At 39.1% G+C, this 24,958-nt stretch overlaps 1 long non-coding RNA gene across 1 annotated transcript in view; it reads left to right on the top strand.

Moving 5' to 3' along the window:
* The first annotated feature begins 223 nt into the window (after nt 1–223).
* LOC123383869 overlaps nt 224–24,958 on the top strand; it is a 34,971-nt gene continuing 10,236 nt past the window's right edge. The window contains exon 1 of the long non-coding RNA XR_006594177.1: nt 224–438. This is a non-coding gene — a long non-coding RNA (uncharacterized LOC123383869). The remainder of the gene's footprint in view (nt 439–24,958) is intronic.

Raw genomic sequence — 24,958 nt, 5'->3', positions numbered from 1 at the left:
GGAGGATGGGAATCTACAGTAGACAGAACAACAGCCCCCCAAAGATGTTTTCTTTGTAATCCCTAGAATTTGTCCCATGACAAAGGGGAATTTAGGTAACAGATGGAATCAGTTTTGTTAACAAGCTGACCTTCGATTATTCTGGAATATCCAGGTGGTCCCAATGCATTCACAGGGGTCTTTAAATGTGATAGAGGGAAGGAAGCAGGTGATTCAACGTGAAGGTGAAGCAGAGTGAGGAAGACTGAGGTGCAACAGGCTTTCAAGTCAGAGGAAAGGGGGCCTCAGGCCAATGAGTGCAGGCAGACGTTGGGAGTCAGAAAAAAATGAACAAGAAAATAGATTCTCCCCTAGAGCCTAGAGAAAGAAAACAGACCTACCAACCTCGTGAGGTGTGTCCAGTGAGAATCATTTTGGACCTCTCTCCAAAGCAGTAAGGTAATAAATTTATGTTGTTTTGAGTTGCTAAATTGGTAGCAATTTGTTACAGCAGTCTGAACACAGGACCCAAGCCTTGGTAATTTTTAAGAGCTATTGGGTGATTGTAATTTGCAGCCAGGTTGAGAGGCACAGATAGACAATGAGTATGTCGGCTTATTGGAATCTAAAAAATTATTTATTAAATGCTCGTTACTGGCACCCACCACCAGGGTTTCAAAATCATGTTCAAAATATTAACTTACTTAATATTCACAACTTGATAAGATTGGAATCTTAATTATGAGAAGCACAGATTTTTTTTTTTGAAGGAAGTTGTCTAATGTTACCTAATAACTATGGGGCAGGCTTCAAACTCACACAGGCTGGCTCCCATAACCTCTTTCATAGTTGATTCTAGTGTAGAGCCTCAGTAGTTCTATTTTTTTTTTTAAGTTTATTTATTTTGAGAGAGGGAGAGGGAGTGTGTGTGTGTGTGTGTGTGTGTGTGTGAGACAGCAAGTAAAGGTACAGAAAGATAGGGACAGAGAGAATACTAAGTAGGTTCCATGCTGTCAGCACAGAGTCTGATGTGGGCTTGATCTCACGAACCATGAGATCATGACCTGAGCAGACATCAAGAGTCGGAGACCTAATTGTGTGAGCCACCCAGGTACCCCTGGGTAGTCCTATTTTCAACATTAGCATTAGAATCCTTGACTATTTTGTGAGTGCCTTGTTAACAGAAAAAGTAGAAAGTTAGAAACGAAAACTGCCAGTGAGAATGAAAACATGGATGGCTAATAATGAAAAATATAAAATCATTCATTGTTTAAGAACAAATTTGGGCGGATTATAAATATTACTAACTGTAGCATTGTTGAGTGTTATTGAGAGTATTACTCCATTGGAGTAGAGTTCATCTTAATAACTCATTTGTTAAGATTCAGTTTTCTTCTGTGTAGTCTCATTAGTGAGAAGAAGTATATGTTTATAAATTCATTATAGTATAAAAATGTAATGTTAATAATAGGAAAGAACATCACTTGATTGAGTATTTAGTAGGTGGGCCATGGGTTTTCAGAACGATTCAAAAAATGTGTTACAGTCTATGTTATGTGCCCTATGGAAAACCTGCCTGTTTGCATGTCAGATGTCTTCAATTTATTGAAAAATCAATGGCCGTTTAAAACCAGCTGAAATGTCAACATACTTTGACATTTTGGTGACATACTTAGGAGAAGGACAAAGACACCAAAACAAAGCTATAAAATCCAGTGGAAGATGTATTTCTAACGTAGTCAGATTTTACGAATCGGAAAGGCAAAGATAAAGAGCAAAACCAATTGCCTTGTGATTGGGTACTTGCCATCTCTGTTCATCCACATTAAAGACGATAATACAAGTGTATGTTCAGTCTTTGAAATTTCTTCTATTCCTCTGAGGGTTGTAATGAAAAGAGCACTGAACTAAAGACAAAACACTAGCTAGTAGTGTGGCTCTGAATATAAACCATAAAACCACAGCAATTACTCCTGATCTATAAAAGGAGTATTGCACCTGTTTTTTCCCCACCTCCAAGGATTGTTAAAAATCAAATGACAATGCATGGGAAAGCACTTGGAGAATAGCAAAGCCCTATGTAAATAATTATTCCATGCAACAAGCCACAGTCAATCTTGGCTGCAGACATTCTCTATCCCTGCATCACAAATGACTCCAAAATTTTATAGCTTGAAACAACAGTTATCTCCTAGTATCTTAGGTCAGAAATCTGTCCATGGCTTAATTAAATCCCCTCCCTCATAGTCTCTCACAGGCTGCAGGCCAGGTGTGCAGTGTGGCTATAAGCATCTCCAATTTCAACTGGGGAAGCATGTGCTTCTAAGCTCATTCATATCCTTGTTGGCAGGATTCATTTCCTCATGGGTTATTGCACTGAGGGCTTTAGTTTCTTGCTCTGTGTTGGCTGAAGGTTTCCTTCAATTCCTTGGCACGTGGGCCTCTCCAATATGGTATCTCGTTTCCTCAGAGTTTGAGAGCCAAGAAAGCAATAGGAAAAATACAGCAAGGTGGAAGTTAAAGTCATCGGTCACCTAACTGTGGAAATGACATCCCATCACTTCTGCTATATTTTATTCATTAAAAGGTAGTGTTGAGGCCCATTTCATACTCAAAGGGAAGGGACAACATGATGGTGTGAGTATCAGGAAGTGGGGATCATTGAGGGTCTTCTACCTTTCACATGGATCATCCTCTATTACCTACACATACCCTGGGCTTGGTGGGATTTGAGTTACCACTGAGAACTTCTTTAAAATTTTGCTCAAATGCAGTTCAATCTTCATGGCACAACTCCATTATGATCTCTTTTTGTACATTCCTTTGAGTTTCTCCGTTATATCTGCTTACCTTACATACCATCTCCTGCTTTTTGTAATTACGATCCTACATTTCATATTATCCATTTAAAAGGACCCTACAGGCAGGAATTGTATCTTACACCTGTTTGTGTTTGCTCAGGGAGCTAAGGACAGTAAAAACTACAAAATGAGCATTCTATGCATATTTATTGAATTTTGTTGTTTTTTTTTTAATGCAAAGGTTAAAACTAGGTGTTTTTAGGTCTTTCTACTAAAGGGCTTACTTGAAGCCACCAAGAATCAATGATAACACTTTGAAATCCTCTCGCTGAAGGGATTCCTGCCAGTTTTGTTGTTGTTGTTGTTTGTTTTTCAAAGGACATCTCTGGTCTGCCTTGATTCATTGAGAGCATTAACCTCCAAACAATGGAACCATTTTAGCTCAATAGTAAGGTCCTAGATTTTCTGGCGTTTATCCATGGTCAATGCACACTTTAGTTGCGTGAATTTTTTGGTGGCTAAATATTTCTAGTTATTGAGATGTTCTAGAGCAGGCTTCATTTTAAGGCACTATTTCCCTTGAGTATGAAGTTTTAATGAGAAATTTTTCATTTGCATTAACTTACTAAACAACTTACTGTATGGGTGATTATTTTTTAGTGCTACCCTGTTGGTGTGTAAATGGAGCTATACTCCAGAGAAGTCACTTGGATAATAACGTGGATAAAAGACTATCTGGGGATCCATGAAGTTAAATTCGCACAGTAGAATCAGAGCCAACATTTCCACTCCTTTGGGGGTATTTACGAAGTGTAGCCCCACATGCCTAACGCTGTAATCTTAGAAGCTAATGGGAGATTAATTCATTTCAATTTAAAAGATTTCAAAGGTTTCACTGGCCTCTCCTCAAGAACACTTACATGGCTCGATAATCTGAAAGTGTTCCACAGGGGTTTTGGGTTAGAAAATCTACTTTTAGTTGTCTTCACTAAAGTTAATCTAAAGAAGTGTTGGAGACAGCGTATTTTAGGGCAGCTCACTATAAGATTCTCCACAGAATACTTCTCCAGCCTCTCCCACCCCCTACGTGCTCCTAGCCATTATCATTTCATCCAGGGAGAATTGCAGAAAGTCTGGACTAAATTTGGCTTCTCCTCAAAGCTCTTCCCCCATTAATAGTCCCTGTGTAGGAAACAGCCAGTATTCAAAGTTAGATTTTTGGCTAAGCAAATGGGATTTAATCTATTTGTTCAGTGGTCCATGTACTCGGAAACATCATGGGGTTTGATGCGGTGCGCTGAATGCCAAGTTATAGGAAGCAGTTAGCTTTCTTATGATATTTTGCAAAATGCACTGCATTTTGATAGAGAAAAATAGTGAACGGATTGAAAAATAAAATGGGGCACAAAGTGAGATTGGGTTTTAGTCCCGGCCACATTGAGAGATTCATTTTGTCATGGATTAAGTTATTCTTCCATTCATTTGACAAAAAGTGAGCTTTACTCCTACAAGTGAGGGTAGAATCATTTTACACAATGGTGTCAAAAGGTTCCAGCTTTCCTGGACCTTCTATTCAATAGGTAAATGGATGATGAGCACAGAATCAGGCAGACCTGCATTATGCCAGATGAAAAGTGTTAGTGAAAAAAATAAAGCTTGTAAAGCAACAGAAAGTAACAGTTAGGTGCGTGCAATCACAAAATGGCATAGGAGCACTGACCTGAAGGAAGAGAGCCAGTGTTTATGTGAGTCTTAGGGAAGTGAGAAGCTCTGAAAGAAGCAGGAAACACACAGAGATAAAGGAGGGGAAATTTTGTGGATGTGAATACCATTAAGAAAGCTCAAAAGGAGATATGGGGAGAAGGGTAAGAAATGAAATCTGACAGGTAGGGATTGGTGTCCGTATCATATTGGGACAAGTAGGCCCCTGTAAAAACTTTGAATTAGATTGTAAATAGGAGAGAAAGCCATTGGAGGGTTTTAAGCAAAGAGGTCATTTGTCTACTGTTTCAAAAGGATCCATCTGGGAATGCCTGGGTGGTTCGGTTGGTGGAGTGTCCAACTCTTGATTTCAGCTCAGGTCATGATCTTACAAACTGTGAGATGGAGCCATGTGTCGGGCTTTGTGCTGACAGGGAACCTGCTTGGGATTCTCTCTTTCCCTTTCTCTAGGCCCCTCCCCTGGGCTTGCGTGCACTCTCCCTCTCAAAAATAAATGAAGGTAGAAATATTTAACAGGATCCATCAGCCTGCTGTTGGGAGAATATACTCCAGGAGAACAGGTTTGGAGGAAAGCAAGAAGCAATAGCAAAAATACAGTTGAAATAAGAGTATTGGACCAAGGTAGTAGCAATTAGGATAGAAGAGAGATGATTGATCTAGTTCATGGTGTCAACCGATAAGATTTGCTGGTGGAGTGGCACATAGGGTGTTTGAGCAAGTGAGGGTTTAAGGAGGACCCCGATACCAAAGTTGGAAGATGAAAATGGCATTCCTGTAGATAGTAAGACGATGGGAGGAACAGACTATGGGGAAGATAGGGGGCTCAGTGTTACAGGTTTTAATTATGAGATGTATGATTAAATTAAGTAGCGCTGTTAAATTGATAGTTGAATGAGTAAGTATATGAATTCCAAACTAAAGGAAATAAATGTAGGCATCTTCAGCATTTAGATAGTGTTTAGAGTTAAGGAACTGGTTGAAATGATTCAAGGGGCAAGTATGTAAATGAAAAGGAAGCTCAAGGACTAAGCCCCGGGGCATGCTAACATTTAGAGACAAGGCAGTTAGGGAGGGCCCAGTGAAATAGGGGCAATGAGACTGTCTGTAAAAGAACTTGGGAGACTCATTGAAATCCTAATACATAGTAATTCCTGTGATTCAGTGATGAATAAAATAGTTTCTGCCCTTGAGGATTTCACAGTTTACTGGTGCTTTAAGTTATTTATAGAGAGTTGTGTAGAATGTGCTCTGGGCTCAGGAAAGACAAAGGCTGCTCTCTCTCACGTTGGGACACCAGAAATGCTTCAGAAATAAAAGGATGCTTGATCCGGCTTTGCAACAGGACATGAGCTGACCATGTAGATCCGGGAGTGGGGGGCATTCCAGGTGCAAGGAATAGCATGTTTGAAGGTCCCAAATTGGAACAAATGTGTTGGCAAGAGGGCAAGGAGGTAGCGGTCTTAGGAACAAACGCATATTGTGGAGTCACAGTGAACTGGCCTCTGGCACCTCGCGACTGTGTCATTTGGGGGAACTTAATTGCTTTCTGTGCCTCTTGGGTTCCTTATGTATAAATCCTGGTAATTTGTTCCTCCCTTGATTCCTGTGAGGAGTAGGAGTGGGCATCTTCAATATTTGCCTCTATGATTACACGACAGTAGTGCCCAGTACAGGGTAGTTTCGCTGACCTTGTTCCTGCATCAACCAAGTGCCAGAAGAGTGGCCTTGAGAGCCAAGACTGAAGGAGGTGCCTGTGTATCTTTATTTCTTGGGGGAGAATTGGAAACACTGAAACTAGGAATGTCAGGACCAGACGTTTGATTGTATAAAACAGCTGTCATAATTACCAAGGAAGACTTAGAAGAGGAGAGAAGAAGAAATGAGGAGAGGAAGTGGGGAGATAAAGGCAACGCCCAGGAAGAGGGAGATAATGTAAAAGGGATGGATGGACTGAGGGAGGGGCAGAAGGGAAGCACGGGAGAGGGGGGAAAAAAAAGAAAAAACAATGCCTCAGCGCTTACATGTGCCATCCACTAGGCTAAGAACCTTAATAGGTACACTACCAATCACTACTCACATTCCCATGAAATGGATATTATTACAACCATTTTACATCTAAGGAAACAGCCTCTCAGAGAGACTGCATCATTGGCCCAAGTTTTCCCGGGGAGTAAGCAGGGTGGAGGCTTGGAATGCAGGGATCTCCAGAAAAGCCAGGATTCAGAACCAGGCTTGTCTGACTGAACAGTAGGCAGGGACAAAGGGTGGCCGCTCACCATCAGCGAGGGCCCCAGGAGAGCCTGAAGAGTGGGTTTTGTAGGAAAAGGGGTGAATTTGTTACTGCCGAGAGACAGCCAGATCATTTCAGCTGAGGCATTGCCACACCAAAAGGTTTTCTGGCTTGCATAGACTAGGTACCTGATTTCATTCACTGAAGAAAACCGGGAGGACCGTGAGAGCTTTGGCAATTTACTAAGATGAAGCTGTTCTTGGGGCTTAAGCTGACTTCTTTATATCACATGGATCACCTGAGCTGTTAGCTCATTTGCTCTGTCAATTCTGGTCTCTGGACCCCTGGCATTTTGATTATGATTGTGAGATCCAGAATGTTTCCCTCTTCAACTTACTTAAAACTAAGAGCTCTGTGAGCCCTTGGAGTTTATTTAGAACTTAGAAATCTCTGCCTTAGTTTTATAAAAGCAAGCTCCCTCCTCCTCCCTGTGCACGTGCTCACACACACACACACACACACACACACACACACACACACAAATAGAAGCCACACTCCAAGGTAGTCCTCTCCTGGAAAAGAGGGTGCAGAAATTTAAATTCTGGGGATTAGTGGGATGCAGGGGAAGATAAGGCTTTAGCAATAAAGTGATTAATTAAAAAGGCAATTTAAAGTTTTTGATTGAAGCTGGAAATTTTGATAGAAAGCTGAATGTTTAATGCTCAGACTTCTCTCTAGAGTTGCAGACCTAAATCGCATTCTCCTGGGTGACTCCCTGGGCGAATCGTCCCCAGGGTGCTTACATGTCTCTGAAGCATTACAGTCAACGTGTCCCGAATTAAACTGGATGTAAAGTTTAAAGATTGGACTCTTCTATCTAAAAAGCTAAGTTCCAGGGGCGCCTGTGTGGCTCAGTCTGTTAAGCGTCTGACTTCGGCTTAGGTCATGATCTCACAACTTGTGGGTTTGAGCTCTGCAAGGGGCTTTGTGCTGACAGCTCAGAGCCTGGAGCCTGCTTCAGATTCTCTGTCTCCCTCTCTCTCTGCCCCTCCCCTGCTTTCTCTCTGTCTCTCTCTCTCTGTCTCTCTGAAAAAAATAAATAAAAAGCTGAGTCTTCATTCTCCCACAGTTGATTGGATGTGAATCCAGGCTGCCGTTGCCCTAGTGTATCTCACTTTCCTAGTAGATTCAGACCAGGTTAAACCTGTGTCCTCACCCTCCACCTTGAGGGTGCTTGTCCCACGGAGGGACTATGAGCGAGAGTGAGAGTCTACATGGGTGTGTGTAGTGGACCTATACATGGATCCTTTGTCTCTCACTCACGGGAAGAGCTGTCACTGTTGGAACACGAATAGGACTCTTTGTAAATCCACTTGGTTCTTTCTGTGAGCTTCTCAGTGGGAAGAAGTTGATGTGGATCTTTAAGGTTAACTAGGAAAAAAACCACAACGTTAATATGCTTGGATAGTTCTAAGCTATACGGTTTTGAGCTATTCAGTGATTTATATGCACGGTGACATAGTAAAACACGATTTGGCTCTTCATGTTTAATTGGGCATTATCACTAACAGTAATATTTGCTAGAGACCCACCAGCGTGGCCAGGAATATATTTTTTTGCCTGGGATCTTGTTGCTTCAAGGGAACCAAATGGCTTTAGGGAATTTGAGAGAGCAAAAAGTTGTGTTTTTTTTTTTTTTCCACATAATGTGAGGAGAAAATCAGGCAGATACCTAATGCACAAGTTCTTTGTTTAGATGGTGCAAACTTTGGCCCATTAAGCAAATTGATTGGATGTTCTGAGAATGAGATTGAGAGCGGGAGGGAGGTTTGTCCTTTGGGGTTTGGAAAGAAAAGTAGTGTTTCACACACCATTGTTATTTCTGAGCATGGAATGCTTGAGGGAGGGAAAAACCCTTCTGAAATTTGGCAACGGGTTCTTGAATCATTGAAATAACACTGGTGTGACAGTCTTTTTTTTTTTTTTAATTTTTTAAACTTTTTTTTGTTTTGTTTTTGAGAGAGAAACAGAGTATAAGCTGGGGAGGGGCAGAGACAGAGAGAGGGAGACAAAGAATCTGAAGCAGGCTCCAGGCTCTGAGCCATCAGCACAGAGCCTGACATGGGGCTCAGACTCATGAACCCTGAGATCATTACCTGAGCCAAAGTCAGAAGCTTAACTAACTGAGCCACCCAGGTGCCCCCCCCTCCCCCCCCCCCCCCCCCCCCCCCCGGTGTGCCAGTCCTGAGAGTGATACCTATCTGGGTCCTTGAGCAACCTGTTGAGAAGCATAATTCAGGGGCTTTGGGAAAATTTCCATGATGTGATCTGGAACTTCTGAGAATGCAGACCAGCTGTCTTTTAATGGTACCTTAAATCTGCACAAAGGCCATTGGCTCCAGTGACAAATATGAAGGAGCATGGATAGGGTTGGGGACAGGGCTTGATTTTACTGAACTTTGTAAACTCAACTGTTACTGTCTGACCAATAGTGGGGAGTGAGACTTGAAAATGAATTGATACTGCTTTGGTCAGCTATGATGATTGGCGGCTAGAATCTGGTCTTGATTTGGCTGAAAATAATAAAGAAATGGGAGTTATCTGATGTGCTGAATGTTGTAGAGCAATTCATACTTCGGCACAAAAATTCATAGTGATCAATAGCTCAGCGAAAATCTGTCCAGAAAAATAAATGACTCAGTTTAAATGTTGATAAGGTATTTAAAGACATGAGCTCTTAAGAGTGTGGTAGCACTAATTTGTTTTACCACCTGAAAAATACTGAATTGAAGTATTTCAACACCCCTCAATATTGTCCAGGTACCATCCTGAATTCTTGCCTAGTTGACCTCATATGTGAACTTCCATAAATCAGCATCTTGAGTAGAGGTGAATGGGTTATCTTACCTTATGCTCATGGCTGGGAACTCCAAGTGATATTTCTAAAGATGTTCCTTTTCAGAGGGAATACAATAAAAAAAATAAATGATGTCCTTTCCCTCCTCCTGGAGATGAGGTTGTCTTTGTCAGTTCTGTTCCACAGATGGATATGGACTACCTATTATTATGTGCATTCAGTAGGCTTGGCTGTGGGATCTAATGTAAAGAACACTGAATTTGAGTTTATATTACCTGGTTTTGTAACCTGGGCTGAGATGAATATTGGGAACGCCATCAAAAAGATGGTACTGCCAGTTGACCACTTAGCAGGAACAGGATGTTGGGAGTCTCCTGACCCCCTACCATCTCTCGGAAAGTGGGTTAGAATTGTTTTCCCGACTCCCAGAGCCTGGTCCAAAAACAAAGCCTTGAGATGGTGATGGAATGTTGAGAACACTTGCATTGTATGCATGACTGAAACCAGTTAAGGCCTCTCTTCTATAGACTTGAAAGAGTGGCAGGAAGGTGCAGGGACCTACTAGTCTTGCCGCAGCCCAAGACTCGCCTCATGCGTAAGTTCCCTTGCTTATTAAAACTGCCATCTACCGACATGGAGGGGCCTGCCTCTTTCTTCCATCTGTCCCTGCCCTCCGCATACCAGGTGCCCATTTCAGATTATACCCAGGGATCACCCAAGAGGGTTGTGAACTAACACCAACAGAGAGCCATTTAACTTCCTCTTCTATATTTATGTCAGAACACGAGTACCTATGTCACAATGATAAGAGAAACAAGATAAAATTGGGGAAAGCTGGGTAACTGTCCAAGGCTCTGTTACATATAAGACATTGTGCTCAATTTTCAAAGCGGAATTTTGCTTACTACTTGACCAGTGTATAAAATGAGGCAAAATGATTGCCCCCACAAGCCCCTCCAAATTCTGTAAGTCCTACCAAAAAAAAAAAAAAAAAAAAGAAACTTTGAAAATTCATGGAAGTGGTATTGGTGAGAACACTTGATTTAGGAGATGCAGATTCTTGAACAAATACGTGTTAAAGCTTCACCAATTGCATATGGAATCTATAATGGTAATCTAGAGAAAATACATAGAGGTGATAAATGGAGATAATAACAAGTAAGCAACTTGATAAAAAGGATTACAAAGACCTATAGAAATGGTTACATTTTGCCCTTCGTAGGGGCCTTATCTTGCTTGTGTTTTCTCAAGAGTGAGCATTTGATACTTTTTGTTGAATCAAATGAACCTTCAATTTTCAACTTAATTTTCAGAACCAGTACCTCAAACATGACCTGTAGCATGATTCAGCATGACCTGGAAGGCTTGTTAAAGTGGTGATTTCTGGGATCACCCCTCCCCCCCCCCCCATTCCCAGTTTTAGTAGGTCTGGGTGAGGTCTGCTTATTTGCATTTCTTACAAGCTTCTGGTGATACAGGGATCGCTGTTCTGAGGACCACACCTTGAGAACCAATCGATTACCTGGTCTCATTGGACACGGGAAGGAATCACCTGGAGAGCTTTTCAAAGAGTTTATAGGCCTTACCCTCAGACTTAGTATTTCTGTAGGTCTAGACTGGTACCAAGGCGTCTGTGTATTTCAAAAGCTCCCAGGACTTACTAATGACACAGGTTTGGAAAGTACTTCCTCATCAAGAGCCAAAGGCTTGTGGGGTTTTTATGATGCCACTAGGGATGTTCTGAGGTTGAAAATTCAGAATGAATCAGCAATAAAACAAAACAAAACAAAACATCTCTTTGATTAAAGGGAGAGAACAGTAAATAAAACTAGGTTTTACCTAAGGAAATGGTGGTTTGTTTGATTGCAAATCTAAGACAACTTTGCATTTGTATTTGATATAAATTCCCATCTAAAGGAGGGATGGAATTGAGTATTAGGTCCTGAAAAGCACACGGAAGCCAGTATGCTAAGATTTCACCGATAGGTTGTGGTATACATGGTATTTGATAATGATCTGCTCTTTAGCTCCTTTAAAACCTCCTAAACTTAGCACAGAAGGTATTTTATTTATTCTAAATTTATCAAAGTTATCTGCCGAACAGTCACCCAACACATGAGAAATGAGGCAGGTGAACCCTGACATAAGAACATTTTCATGATGGATTATACTCTCTTACCTGCTAAAAAGTGCCACACGTAATAATTTTTCAGGGCCCCTTAAGCCTGCGCTGTTCATATTTGTCCACATCACATGACCCACTTACATGCAAAAGTGATTTCAGCGCACAACCCATAGTTTTGCAAACTCCACATGGCAGCCTCAAGCCTCGAACTTTATCTTTTTTTTTTAATTGTTTTTTTCAACGTTTATTTATTTTTTGGGACAGAGAGAGACAGAGCATGAACGGGGGAGGGTCAGAGAGAGAGGGAGACACAGAATCGGAAACAGGCTCCAGGCTCTGAGCCATCAGCCCAGAGCCTGACGCGGGGCTCGAACTCACGGACCGCGAGATCGTGACCTGGCTGAAGTCGGACGCTTAACCGACTGCGCCACCCAGGCGCCCCACGAACTTTATCTTCTTGAATGCATCTTTGGACAATAAAACTATAAACCAGGATTTAGCTGTAAGCTCAGCAGATCATGAAAGAAAAAAAAAAAACAAGCTGACTCTTCCATAACTATTTCAGTTACGTAATCTGGAAATGACTAAATGGTGTTGATCAATACAGCAAGCAGGTGTCGCTTGAAGATAGGCCAGGACAAGCTATATTAAGTAAAAAGTTGTGTTTTTATATCATTACTTCTCTAACCACCATGAAAATTTATATTTGAGATTAAAGGTTTTGCACAAATTGAAGACTAATCCAGGGAATTCTATTATCCAAATAAAGTATATCTGTACCTTTGTTTTATTTTTCATTTCAGACTTTCAATGTGCAATGATTTTCACAGTTGCTTGAGATTTCTTCTCACGATCAATATTAAAGATTTTCAGCACTATTAAAGATGGCATTCCTTGTAAGGGCAAGGATCCAAATTTGCTATATATTTGACACACTTGTCCTTTATCTTAATTTTTTTTAAATTTGTTTATTTTTGAGAGAATGAGATTGACAGAGTGGATCAGGGAAGGGGCAGAGAGAGACGGAGTCACAGAATCTGAAGCAGGCTCCAGGCTCCGAGCTGTCAGCACAGAGCCTGGTGCACCTGACATGGTACTTGAACTCACAAACGAGGCACACCATGACCTGAGCTGAAGTCCGATTCTCCACCAACTGAGCCACCCAGGCAACCTACCATGTCCTTTAAATCATGTGGAAATGCAGAGAAATCTGGTTTATGAAGCATTAGGAGACCAAGCCTGGCAATTAGTTTTTCAAAAAATGTTTGCTTTATTTTTGTTTAACAACACTTGTTCTAAATTAGGAATTAAACACTCCTCCCAAAAGGACCACACACATCAGTACCTATATGCTATATTTATGGCCAGAGGCACAGTAATTATTTGGGCAATTCAAAGATGTAAAGGCAAACTTTTGTCTTTAAAGAACTTCCCTTTACTGGCACGCAAAACACAGAATGGGATCAGTTAGATGACAAAACGACATGAAACAAACTGCCTAGGAGTAAGTTGAGGCTTCATGGGGACATAATTCCCAAGTTCAAAAATACACGAATGTTCAATGTAGCCCAGATGAGTAAGGGGGTTATGCATCCAGAGAAGAAGCTCCTGAGAGAATCCAATCCATTTGGGTAACAGCAAGTTGTTCTTTATGGAGGGGGTATGTTGGTCAGTGGGCAGAGAGACCAGATTATGGAGGGCTTCATCTGTCTTGTACATTAAACATAGAAGCATTATCTCTTAAACCTGGATAATTTTGTTACTCACATGATAGAAAGCGCTCTGCCAAGCTTTTGCTGGTCCTTCCCAGTATCACTGTTTTCTTTGCAGAGGTAGACGGAACACACAAAAGTGTAAATGCTGCCAAGTCACGTGTGTGAAAGCAACCACTAGGTGGCAGAACTGTACTATGTTCTGTGGCCAGAACCAAAAAAAAACGCTCATCTCTTGAAAGGTTCATCCTACTTTCATCAAGGCCAAGTTGGCTCCAGACGGATGCTAGGAGACTGGGAGTGTCCAGAAGATTTGTTGGGTCTTGAAGAGCAAATTTTAAGGATCTCTTGGGAGTGCAGCCACCAGACCTGGGCTCCTTCACTCACTCCGTTAGCGATCAGTTATAGGATGCATGGAAATCTATCTTAAATAATTTCTTTGATTAAAAACATAATTAAGGCTCCTACATTAACTGGCACACACCATATTTCTCTTATAATTAGCTCATAAATAAACTTAGCAATGTGTAAAAATAAAACAAAATGTCAGTCTAATTTCTTTTCCATAAAATTTTCCTGCTGCCAACATGAAAGAAATCCATCACCATATGGTCCATCAGTGCAGCAGAAAACATGTGGTCTAATGTTACTTTATTAGCCAACTCTTGAAATTGATTTATTTCTCTAAGCTACCAACTGAATTGCCACTGTCTGTTTTTGCTTATACTCTTTGTACATCTATTTAACGGCTTTTTGCTGTTGTTGTTGTTCGTATTTTAAAGAACATAAACCAAAGTTTGAGATTTTCTATAGTAATTTCAGATTTGCCAGTTGAGAATGGGATGGTATTGAGAACAGGTTGATGATATTAAATATTTCAGTGTTTCCTCTTCAGTAAACACAGGTCTATATTTAGGCAGTTCCTATTTTCAGGCACTAATTTGTCATGGATGATCTGCATATTTGGACCATCTTTTAGTTAATGGTATATTGATTAACTTCATTCATTAAATCCATTAATGAAATTGTCAGTTTGGCTAATTGTTCCATGAACATGGGATGGTGAGTCACGATCTTACCATGGGTTTAAATTAACTGATCGAAATGGAGGTCATTAAAACAGTGAAGATGTGGCTAATATTTTGCTACTCTAAGTCCTACTCAAAACAGTTGTATATCTAAACTATACAAGTTTTCATAGGCATTTCCATCACAGAGAAAGAGTTTAGGAAATGCCAACTATTTTGTTATGTGCATACAGGCAGGCTGACCGGCGGCCTGAGACTTTCTAATGTTATGGGCAAAATAAACATGGTGATATTTAACATTGAGCTTTTTCCGTTTCGCCCATAAATCCTGTTATAAAATGCTAATTAGACTTTGAGGTTTGTAGAGTCTTGCAGACTCCATCCAATGTCGGTTATTTTGTAGTAACTATTTGCGATACACATGCCCGTGTGGGCACGTGCACAGAGACACAAGTCCCACCCATTTCCAGTATAATAATCCCAAGATCTTTATGACCAACTAGCAGTAAACAGTGCAGACCTTCAAATTACACATGACTAAAAAGAACTAGAATGCATCATTGACCTCTAAAACTGTTTGTATTACAACATTATTTATTCTGTTCTCTTGCCTACTATAGTAAGTCCCTATTTTTCAGGGTATCATTAGGTCTTTTTGGAAATGCATAATTATACAATGCTTAAGTTCCTCTCCCTTTGAGGAGGAAATAATCAAGTAAAATTATAGAGTAAAATTATAGAGCTTTAGGTCAGCATATTCTCCTATCAAATAATTTATTTGTTTTTCTCTTCCATTTCTTCTTTTTATTTTTATTTTTTATTTTTTAGCTTTCTATAATCAGAAAAAGATTTAAACTGGAATCGAAAAAACCGTATCCCAAGATTTTTTTCTACTTCCCAAGAATAGATAGAATATGCTGAAAGCTTGACAAATTATCCGAAAGCAAAATAAGTATATAAAACTTATCTTAATGCTATGTAAAAAACAAAAAAAACTTTTATGGCCATGAAACAATGCAACTTCCTGAATTCGGACTTTTTTACACACCAGAATTGTAGTCACCTGAATAAACTTAAAGGTCAATTATTTTTAATAATAAGGTGTTTCTAGTTGACCGTAGAATCTTCTTCTCCCTTCATTATCATCCATGAAGTAACTTAAATTAAACTTTGGATATTTTAGGCAAGATAGAAACCTACTAGTACATGTAGCCATCTGACTTCAAACTCCAGCAAAGGCAATGCAAAATCCCTTGTTCTAATTTTTCCAAATTGCTTTGAGAAAAACGAAATCTATGTGCTACCTGTTTCTGCATCATAAAACACAGCCTATTTGTAGGTAATACTAAGCTGCCAGTATGGTAGAATTCTGAATGAAAATCTTTGCATTTCAGCTTGCTAGGTTGAGCAAATTATTCTCCATCCAAGCATTCAACATGAGTACAACCCAGTTGCATATCTTTCTACCCATAGACAGGGTCCTGTATAAAGTACTTGGTGCCATATTCGAATGCCACATTTCTCAGCCACCTTATATAGTAGCTGCAGTTGAAACAATAGATTTAGGCTTAAAGGAGAAAACCAGTGTGGGATAAATAGGCAAGAATTTTTATAAATGTAATTGCTCTAAATGTCCTTGCAGAAGCATCTCTGCTCACCTGTTGTGTGCCTTTGTGTTTATTTTTGGAAATATTTTTAAAACTTGTCATCCTATGGAAAGTCCATCATCTACAAATACATGGGGAATGAGGCCATGGAATCAACTATCCAGTTTTAAAAAATGAGAGACTCTGGTCTCCCCTACAGTACCCAGATCCTTTCAAAGCAAATCTGAGACAACTTTACCCATTTTAACTATCAGTATTTTAGAATGTTTCCATAAACAGTGTTTTCTGAATAGCCACAAAATGATTAATACATCTAAAAAATTGCTAAGAATGACTTAATATTGTCAAATGGATAGTCACTGCTCCAAATTTTCTGATTGTTTTATAAATGGTTTTTACAATTGATCTACTCAAGTAAGGTATCGCATAAGGTCTATGTAGTCAATTGGTCAAGATTCTTCAGCATTTTTCAGTCTTGTAGTTGTTGAATAATTCTGTGGACGTGTTCTGTGTAGTTCTTCATAGCCTGTGATTTACTAATTACATTCGTCTTGTGTCATTTCAAATACTACATTGTCTCCAGTACTTTTTGCAAATGGGTAGGTAGAGGCAAATGCTTGATTTGGGTGTGAATGTTTTTGGTCAATATACTTCATATGTAATCTTATTATAAGCCTATAATGCCTATTTCTACCATTTTATATATTTTTAACAGTAATTAATGATCATGACTTGGATCCATTATTTCCTTGGGGGTTATAAAATGGAGACAGTTTAATTATCTCATTCCTTTTCTATTAGCAAGAATACCTTTACAAGGAGGAAAATTGCATCATGTTTCACCACTATGTGGTTACCCCAAAGAATGGATAAATGCTTGATAGCTTCCTATTATTGACTAGTTTTAAAAACAACATCTGCCACTGGTGGCCATTCTCTGATGGTTATTAGCAGTTCATGCATTTAAACATACTTTCTAAGTTTCAATCCATTTTAGCTTTTAATTTGTAATGATCCTTTATTATTCCTACTCTTGGGTAATGGAAACCCTTATGTTGGCTCCTGGCTTGGGCTGTGTGACATGCCTCTAGTATCCTTTGCTAGCTTCTTACTTTCTGTTGCACAAGATTTCCCTGGAAACCTTTGTCCTATTTCCTTCCCTGGACTTTAAAGCACTCAAAGCATTCCAGCCTCAAGAAAACCAATTCCTTTTTTTTTTAGTGTATTTATTAATTTTGAGACAGAGAGAAAACATGAGTGTGACAGTGAGGAAGGGGCAGAGAGAGAGAGAAAGAGAGAGAGAGAGAGAGAGAGAGAGAGAGAGAGAGAGAGAGAGAGAGAGAATCCCAAGCAGGTTGGTGCTATCAATATGGAGACTGATGTGGGGCTGGGTCCCATGAACCCAACCATGAGCTCATGACCTGAGCCAAAATGAAGAGTCTGGTGCTTACCTGACTATGCCACCCAGGTGTCCCCAAAACCAATTGCTTTTAGCGGGGAAATCATATTTAGATATCATTAAAGATCACAATCTGGAGGTGAAGGGTTATCATTGCTATTGGTTTGTCATCGCTGCTAGGATTTTTTCAGTAAACAGAGCTTAGAAATGTTAGTTTATTTTTAGAAACTAGAGTTAGGAATTTATACTAAACTAATAATTCAATGTCAGTTTAATCCCACAGAATATATCTGACCTCCTCAATCTCATGTCTCCATATCCAATGGATAAAATCCTAGATTTCCGACACTAACATAATTACTTAATTTCTTCATCCCACAGTACATGCTATGCAATAGTATAAGAGTAAAAAATACTACCCATGTCATAAAAAAATGCAATTTGTGAAAATAGTCGAAGAGCTTTTAAAACCATGTTTCTAAAACCTTCGTTTTCTGGCCTAGGGTATAACCCACTTGGGATATATGAAATGACTGTGTTTTAAAGTAACCTGGAATAGCTTTTCTCTGTGTGATAACATTACCAAATTAGTGCAGTTAGGTTATTCATTTCACTGAAAATCTAAGCTTTCTAGGATCCCTTTCCAATTTTTGTTGAATAATTACACTGAATAGTTACAGGTTCCTATTAAAGTCTGTAAAACAATGTATGTTTAAAGAAGTCTAGCTTTTGTCACGATTGTATCTTTTTCCTTCTCTCTAATGTTAATTAAATATCGATTAACCCTCAATTACAGTTAAATACATACACATTTCTATCTTTATTACATACCTAATTTTCTCCCTTTTTTTCTTTATCACAAAAACAAATCTTGGAGATCATTCATTTAATCATCTAGCAGATATTCCTTTCTTTTCTACAGCTGCATAGTATTTCACTCTGAGGACAAAGTATATAGTTCCTTCAAATAGTCCCCTATTCTTGGGCATTTGCTGTATGAGGATCCTTGTATACTGTATATGCCTCTTTAAAATTGTTGTTAGTGTAACTTTGGTCTTGATTACTGAAGTAGAATTGCTGAGTACAAAGGGTAAATGCTTACATAATTTGGCTAGATGTTGCCTCATCAAGTTACTTAAATAGCTTCTACTACTTTGCATCCCTAATAGCAGTACCTGAAAATAATGATTTCACCCAACATTGCCAACAAAGATAATGTGAAGTTGTCATATTTTCTAATCTGTAGGTGAGAAAGAAAAACTCCATTTTAATTTGCATGCAGTTAGAACGAACCAGGTTGAACATCAATGGTTAAGGGATGTTTATATTTCTTGACCTGTTAACTGTCCGTTCTTAGTCCTTGCCAATTTTTCTTCTGTATTTTTAGAAGCTCCTTTGTTCTGGTGATGCTAGTATTTTGTCTATAATAGAAATTGGACGTGTATTCTGTCAGTATGGTGTTTAATTTCCTGTATCACTGTTGTTATTTGTTTGCCAGGAAACACATTCTTTTTTTTTTTTAATTTTTATGTAGTCTGTCTCAAACCTAATGGTCTTTTCCTTTTACACAAATTATGATTTGAATCATAATTAAGATGTTTATCTAACATTAGTCATAAAGAAATTTACCCAAGTTTTTGTCTGATGTTTATATGGTTTCCCTTTTTACTATTTAAGTTACTGAATTCTTTGGAACTTATCTTAGTGAATGGTTTAAGGAATGGGTCTCCTTTATCTTTTCATGACTATAATGATAATAATTGTACTTACATAGTAAACTTACAGACAAATTTGTTTAAATTTCTGAGTTTTGTTCAGTTTTATTGAGGTATAATTGACAAAATTAGAAGACACTTATAATATACAATGTGCTAATTTGGTATATGCATACATTGTGTGAGAAGTGATTCCCCCCACCAAGTTAATTAATACGACCATCGACTGACATATTTACCTTGTGTGTATGTGTGCGATAATTTGTGCAAATATCATGAAGGTTTAAATCTGGTGTATTTACAATCCTTATTAATGCCAGTTGGAATTGTTTCTCTATTTTATTGGAGAGTATCAGGTTTTCCTGGATATTCCTTCGGATTATCTTCCAGATGAACTTTGTAAGAGACCTACCTAGCTCCCAAATACCTATTTTTATTGGGATTCTAAATTAATTCAGGGAGAACAGATAACTTGACAATGCTGTGTCTCTTGTCTAAGACCATGGCACATTTTAAATTTATTTTCTCAATATAGTTTGATTTATTTATACTTGATTTTTTTTCATATTTTAACCTCTGTTAAGTATATTCCACTCCAAATCATAGCTATTCTTAACACACAATGAAATACTTTAATGCACATGTCTGTAGTTCAAGGTGTTAAACTCTAGGGGTTTGTTGTAGCTTTCCTAAACTTGTATTATTACAGAAATAAATTTGAGCAGTTTTCTCCTACAGGTTTTTTCACGTATTGGCTAATTTTGCATGGCATGGAGAATCAAGAGACCTGGGTTTCAGAACTGGGTCATTAATTAAAACGAGAGAGGAAAGGAAAACTTAGTGGAGGAAGCCACTCACCCTCTGTGTTTCCATTTTATTATACATAAAAAAGAGGTTTTGTCCTAGGAGATGCTGGGTTTGCATGTATTGTATAGGAGTAGGCTCAGTGGCATTTGAAATTCAAGTTAATCAAATCAGGTGTTTTTGTTTTGTCTTACAGATATCAAAAAAGTTTAGTTCTATAAGATGCAGGGTTGGCTTGGTAGCCCTAGGAAGCTATCAAGGCTCAGGGTCCACCTGACTTCCTGCTCCACCAACTTCATGGTTTTCCTTAGGCTTTTGTTGTCCTATTTGTCAACTCTGCTTTCAAGATGGCTTCTCTGACCCCAAGAGTGTCTGAATTCAAGGAAAGAAGAAAGATAAAAATCATATTCAAATAGCATCAGCTTCTCGCTAAAATTGCCCTATAAGCTCTCTGCCCAGGCATTTCTGCTTCTATCTCTTGACCACAGCTGTGCCTGGTGGCCACTGCTTGTCACAAGGGGAGTTGGAGAATGAAGGAGGATATTTGTTTGTCTGATTTTCCAGCTGAGAGCAATTCCATACCATGCAGAATCAAGATTCTGTTGGCGCAGTGCTGTAAAATATCTAAAGGCACTCCAGTAGATAACAAAATAAAAATAAAGTATTTACATTATTTTTCCCCTCTCCCCATAATATTTCTTGACTAATGTACAGAAGGTCTTTTCTATAAAGAACCCTGTTTTTTACTGCATTGATCTCCTAAACTGTTAAAACTACTTTCAGTTGATGAATATTTTTAAAGGTCAGGACTGTGAGGACAGAGTAGAAACTATGGAGACTTGAAGAATTCTGTGCACACAAATGAAGGAGACCTGGAGGAAGCCAAAGTATTCAGATACTACGTGGAACAGCCTACATAGCTCGTTTGGTCACAAAGAATGCTAAATTAGCTTTTTTTTTTTTTTTTTTTTTTTTTTTTTAAGAAATAACCAGATTATGTAAAATAGTTAACAGGCATATGAAAAACAACTTATAAAACATTTTGATTAAGTACCAGCTGCCACCTACTTTTTGATAACCATTGTAACGAAGTACAGCCTGTTCACAATAAACCGTGCTAGGCAAGGAGTTGTGACAAAGGTACCCACCTGGTTAACAACCATCTATCAGGATACAGATCAGTCTGGGGCGCCCAGGTGGCTCAGTCGGTTAAGTGTCGGACTCGTGATTCCAGCTCAGGTCATGATCTCATGGTTTGTGGGTTTGAGCCCCGCGTTGAGTCCTGCACTGGCAGGGCAGAACCTGCTTTGGTTTCTCTCTCTCCCTCTCTGCCCCACTCTTGCGTTCTCTGTCTCTCTCTATAAAAATAAATAAATAAATGAATAAATAAACAAACATTAAAAAAATGAGAAAGATCAGTCCCATCACCCCAAAAGTTGGCTTATTTCCCTTTGCAGTCCGTCTCTCCCAGCCCAGGAAACTATTGACATGCTCTCTGTTACTAACTACGAGTTTGCATTTGCTAGAATTTCATACAAAAGAGATAATTCATTACAGACTATTTTGTATCTGGCTTTTTCAACCGAACTTAATAATTTTGAGAGGTATCCATGTTGTTTTGTCAGCTGTTCAATTATTGTATATTGCTTAGTAGTATTCCACTCTACAAAAATACTATAATTGGTTTTATCCACTGATTGCTGGATGTTTGTATTAATAACAGTTTTGAGTGATTACTATTAGGTTGCTATTAACATTCACAGATCTTTGGACGTAGGTTTTCTTTTTTGGGTCAATACCTGAGTGTGATTAGTAGATCACATGGTAATTGTACATCGCAATTTATAATGCTGCCGTATTTTCTAAATTGGCAGGACAAATTTACCATCCAGCAAAGGATGAAGGTTCTAGTTGGACTACATTCTCACCAGGGCATAGTATTGTCAGTCTTTCATAAGTTAGCTGTCTAATGTTCGGTGAAATTTTCTCAGTTACAAAAGCATCAAACTCACCGCTTGATTCTACAGCTCTGTATTTCAAGAGTGGATTCCTCTGGTTTCTGCCTAATTTCCCACCATGTTTCAGGATCACTTCCCCATGTATGAGGAATTCAGCTGTTAGGGATTTGGGAAGATAGTGTACTTAGATTGTCTTATTCTTCTGTTTTCTTGCCGTGAGGATTTCTTTAAATTTCCAGCTGTTCTGCCAGCACTGAAGTCTGTTCTGTGGCACCTTGAGCTGGTAAGGCTGAGGTTTTCCACACCTCCTTTCCTACCCCAGTAGCTCTGGTGGTTGGGGCCTCCCTTTTGTTCTTGTCTATGTGTAATGGCTTGAACATTTATACGCGGACCTACTCTTCTCTGAACCTTCGTTTTTCTTCCACTTGAAGTTTGTTCTTCTCTAGCTTGAGTCAGGATTTTTGAAAATATATTCTGATAACTTCAAATGTACATTGGGTACACATGCCTGGAAAAGTCTCCATAATTAGGTTTGAAACCAGTGACCAGAAGCCTGTTAACTTACAATGAATGTAACTGAAATCAAGTATTCATTTAAAAATCTAATCCAAGTTCAGGGGCCATGAAGTTTAGAATGGAATCACACAGGGGTTCCTGGGGGACTCAGTTGGTTAAGCGTCTGGCTTAGGCTCAGGTCATGATCTCGGGGTTCATAGGTTCGAGCCCCACGTCAGGCTCTGTGCTGACAGCTTGGAGCCTGGAGCCTGCTTCAGATTCTGTGTGTAGCTCTCTTCCTCTTTCCCTCCCGTGCTCGTACTTTGTCTCTCTCTCTCAAAAATAAATAAACACTAAAGAAAAAAAAAAAAAGAATGGGATCACAAAGACATGACTGGCTTTTCTTTCTTGGGTCAGGATGGTCCAAAGCAAAAGTTAAAATGTATGCAAAATGTATCAATAGTCCTTCTTTTTCTATTTCCCTTAGTGCTTTCTTTCTTTGATTTTTCCCATGCTCCTAAGGGATGCTTCTCTGTCACTGTATGTCCTGGCTCAACCCACAATGAGGTGTGCCTTGCCTCCTTGAGTTTTTCTTCCAAGTTATTTACCTGTGTCTCTCTTGGAGTACAACACCAATTGTCCAATGGAGTTCATTTCTGTTAAGTGTTTGAGAGGCGAATTTCTTCACATCCCCAGAGACATTTTCATTCTGAGAAGTAGATGTTTCATTTCAAATTTCTAATCAAAAACATTCAGATGACATAACAGAAAATACTAAAATGGCCAGTTTACATGGAAAAAATGTATTTGGAGCAAAGGACTAACTTGTAGGCAATCTCTGAATGGGAATATTCACTAATGGTTCAGTTTCCTGGAATGTTGCTGTTTTTTTTTTTTTTTTGATTTTTTATTTTTTTTTTTTTTACCTATTTTCATTTTCAAATCTAGAGATTTGTGAAAAGCTTTGTGTGTTTGGTTTTTACGATGACTAATTTCAAGAAGTAGCCCGTGGCACCGTGGAGGATTTATGGGTGGTGCGGGTAAGAGCCCAAGTAGTGGTAGACATTTTTATTTATTTGTTGGTTGGGACCAACATATGAACTGGTCTCTGGAACTTTCCTATAATCTGTTCTGCTTTCCACTACTTTCCAGGGTCTTTATGGATGAATTTGTCCTCACTGAAAACGAGTTTTCCAACAATATTTTTTTATTTGATGATTTCTCCTCGTTTCTGGAGAATCTCTTTGCCATGTCAGTGTGGGCCTTCAAAATCCTTCCCGGGTACACTGTAGCTGGGACCTCATAAGATAGAGCTGTATGCTCAACTGTACCCTTCCTTTTGTCTCTAATACTCCCTAAATTTGCCGTAACCACTTTGGCTTTGAAGACAAATTCTAGATGATCATACTTGATCGTTGTGACCCATGGTTTCTAAACGAGTTTGCAATTTTTTTTTTTTAAGTTAGATTTTTGTCTTCAAGGCCTCAAGGAAATTTTTCCTCCTTGGTTCTGAGAAATCATTTAGAATGCTCATGCTGCAATCAGTGATCTAGCTGCTGCTTTCCCTAGTTCCTCACCTGATCCAGTTGGTGAACTCTGCGTACATGGCAAATACATGGCTCTCCTATGAATCCTATTTTCTCATATACTGAAGAAAACAAGAAATCCCTTCCTGCTACATAGGATGCAGCACAAGAACTTCCCGTGTTTCTGAAGTACTTAGAGAATTACAAATCAATTTCGCATATAATCACACAGGTGTTCTTTGATACATTTAATATACATTGTTGAATCATAGGAGTAGTGAGGTAGGTACTAATTACTCTTTGTGTACAATCGCAATCTAACAAAGAGAAATTAAGCGAATTGAAGCAGTTCACAAAACCATGAGTTAACATTGAGATATGAGGTTGGAATGATTGGCTTTGAAACTTGACCCTTAACTCTGAAACTACTTGTGTATGGGAAGCCAATTGCTCTAGACAACTTCCCAGTGAGGTACTATTAACACCTTTAGTAGTTGAGGAAGTAGCTACAAAGTGAGGTTAATTTATTATTCCCTGTTGCACTGCTAAGACAGTTCAAACAACCCTAGAATGGGATGCATTAATACCTGCAGTAAAGCCTATTACTGCCCAGAATTCACGTTGCCTCTCTCCCTCTAGATACCCTAAAAGAGACAAGAGAGACAATAACAAAATCAAACGGAGGTTATCTCAATTTAAGCCTTTGAAGAAGGCAGAAAGAAAATTCGAAACATGACAAATGCATTTATTAAGAACAGAACCAAATTTCCCCAGCAAACAATGTTCTCCCAAATGTTACTGCAACTGCTTCAAAGCCTGCCAGTACCGATCACCGGAAGAAAAACAAAACAAACAGAAGACACATCCACAGTGTGTAACACAACGCTCACTTGTCTGTTTGCACTAAATATATTTGACCATTTGAGAGCCGTGGCCTGCTGAATGCAGCAAGTAGAGCATTCAGCCCCAATGTCGCTCTACCAGAAAGTGATACTTAGCC

Source organism: Felis catus, chromosome A2, assembly GCF_018350175.1.
Source record: "Felis catus isolate Fca126 chromosome A2, F.catus_Fca126_mat1.0, whole genome shotgun sequence".
In the NCBI taxonomy this organism is placed as follows: Eukaryota; Metazoa; Chordata; class Mammalia; order Carnivora; family Felidae; genus Felis; species Felis catus.
Note: the sequence above shows the minus strand (reverse complement) of the source record. Positions and strands in the feature narration are given on the sequence as shown.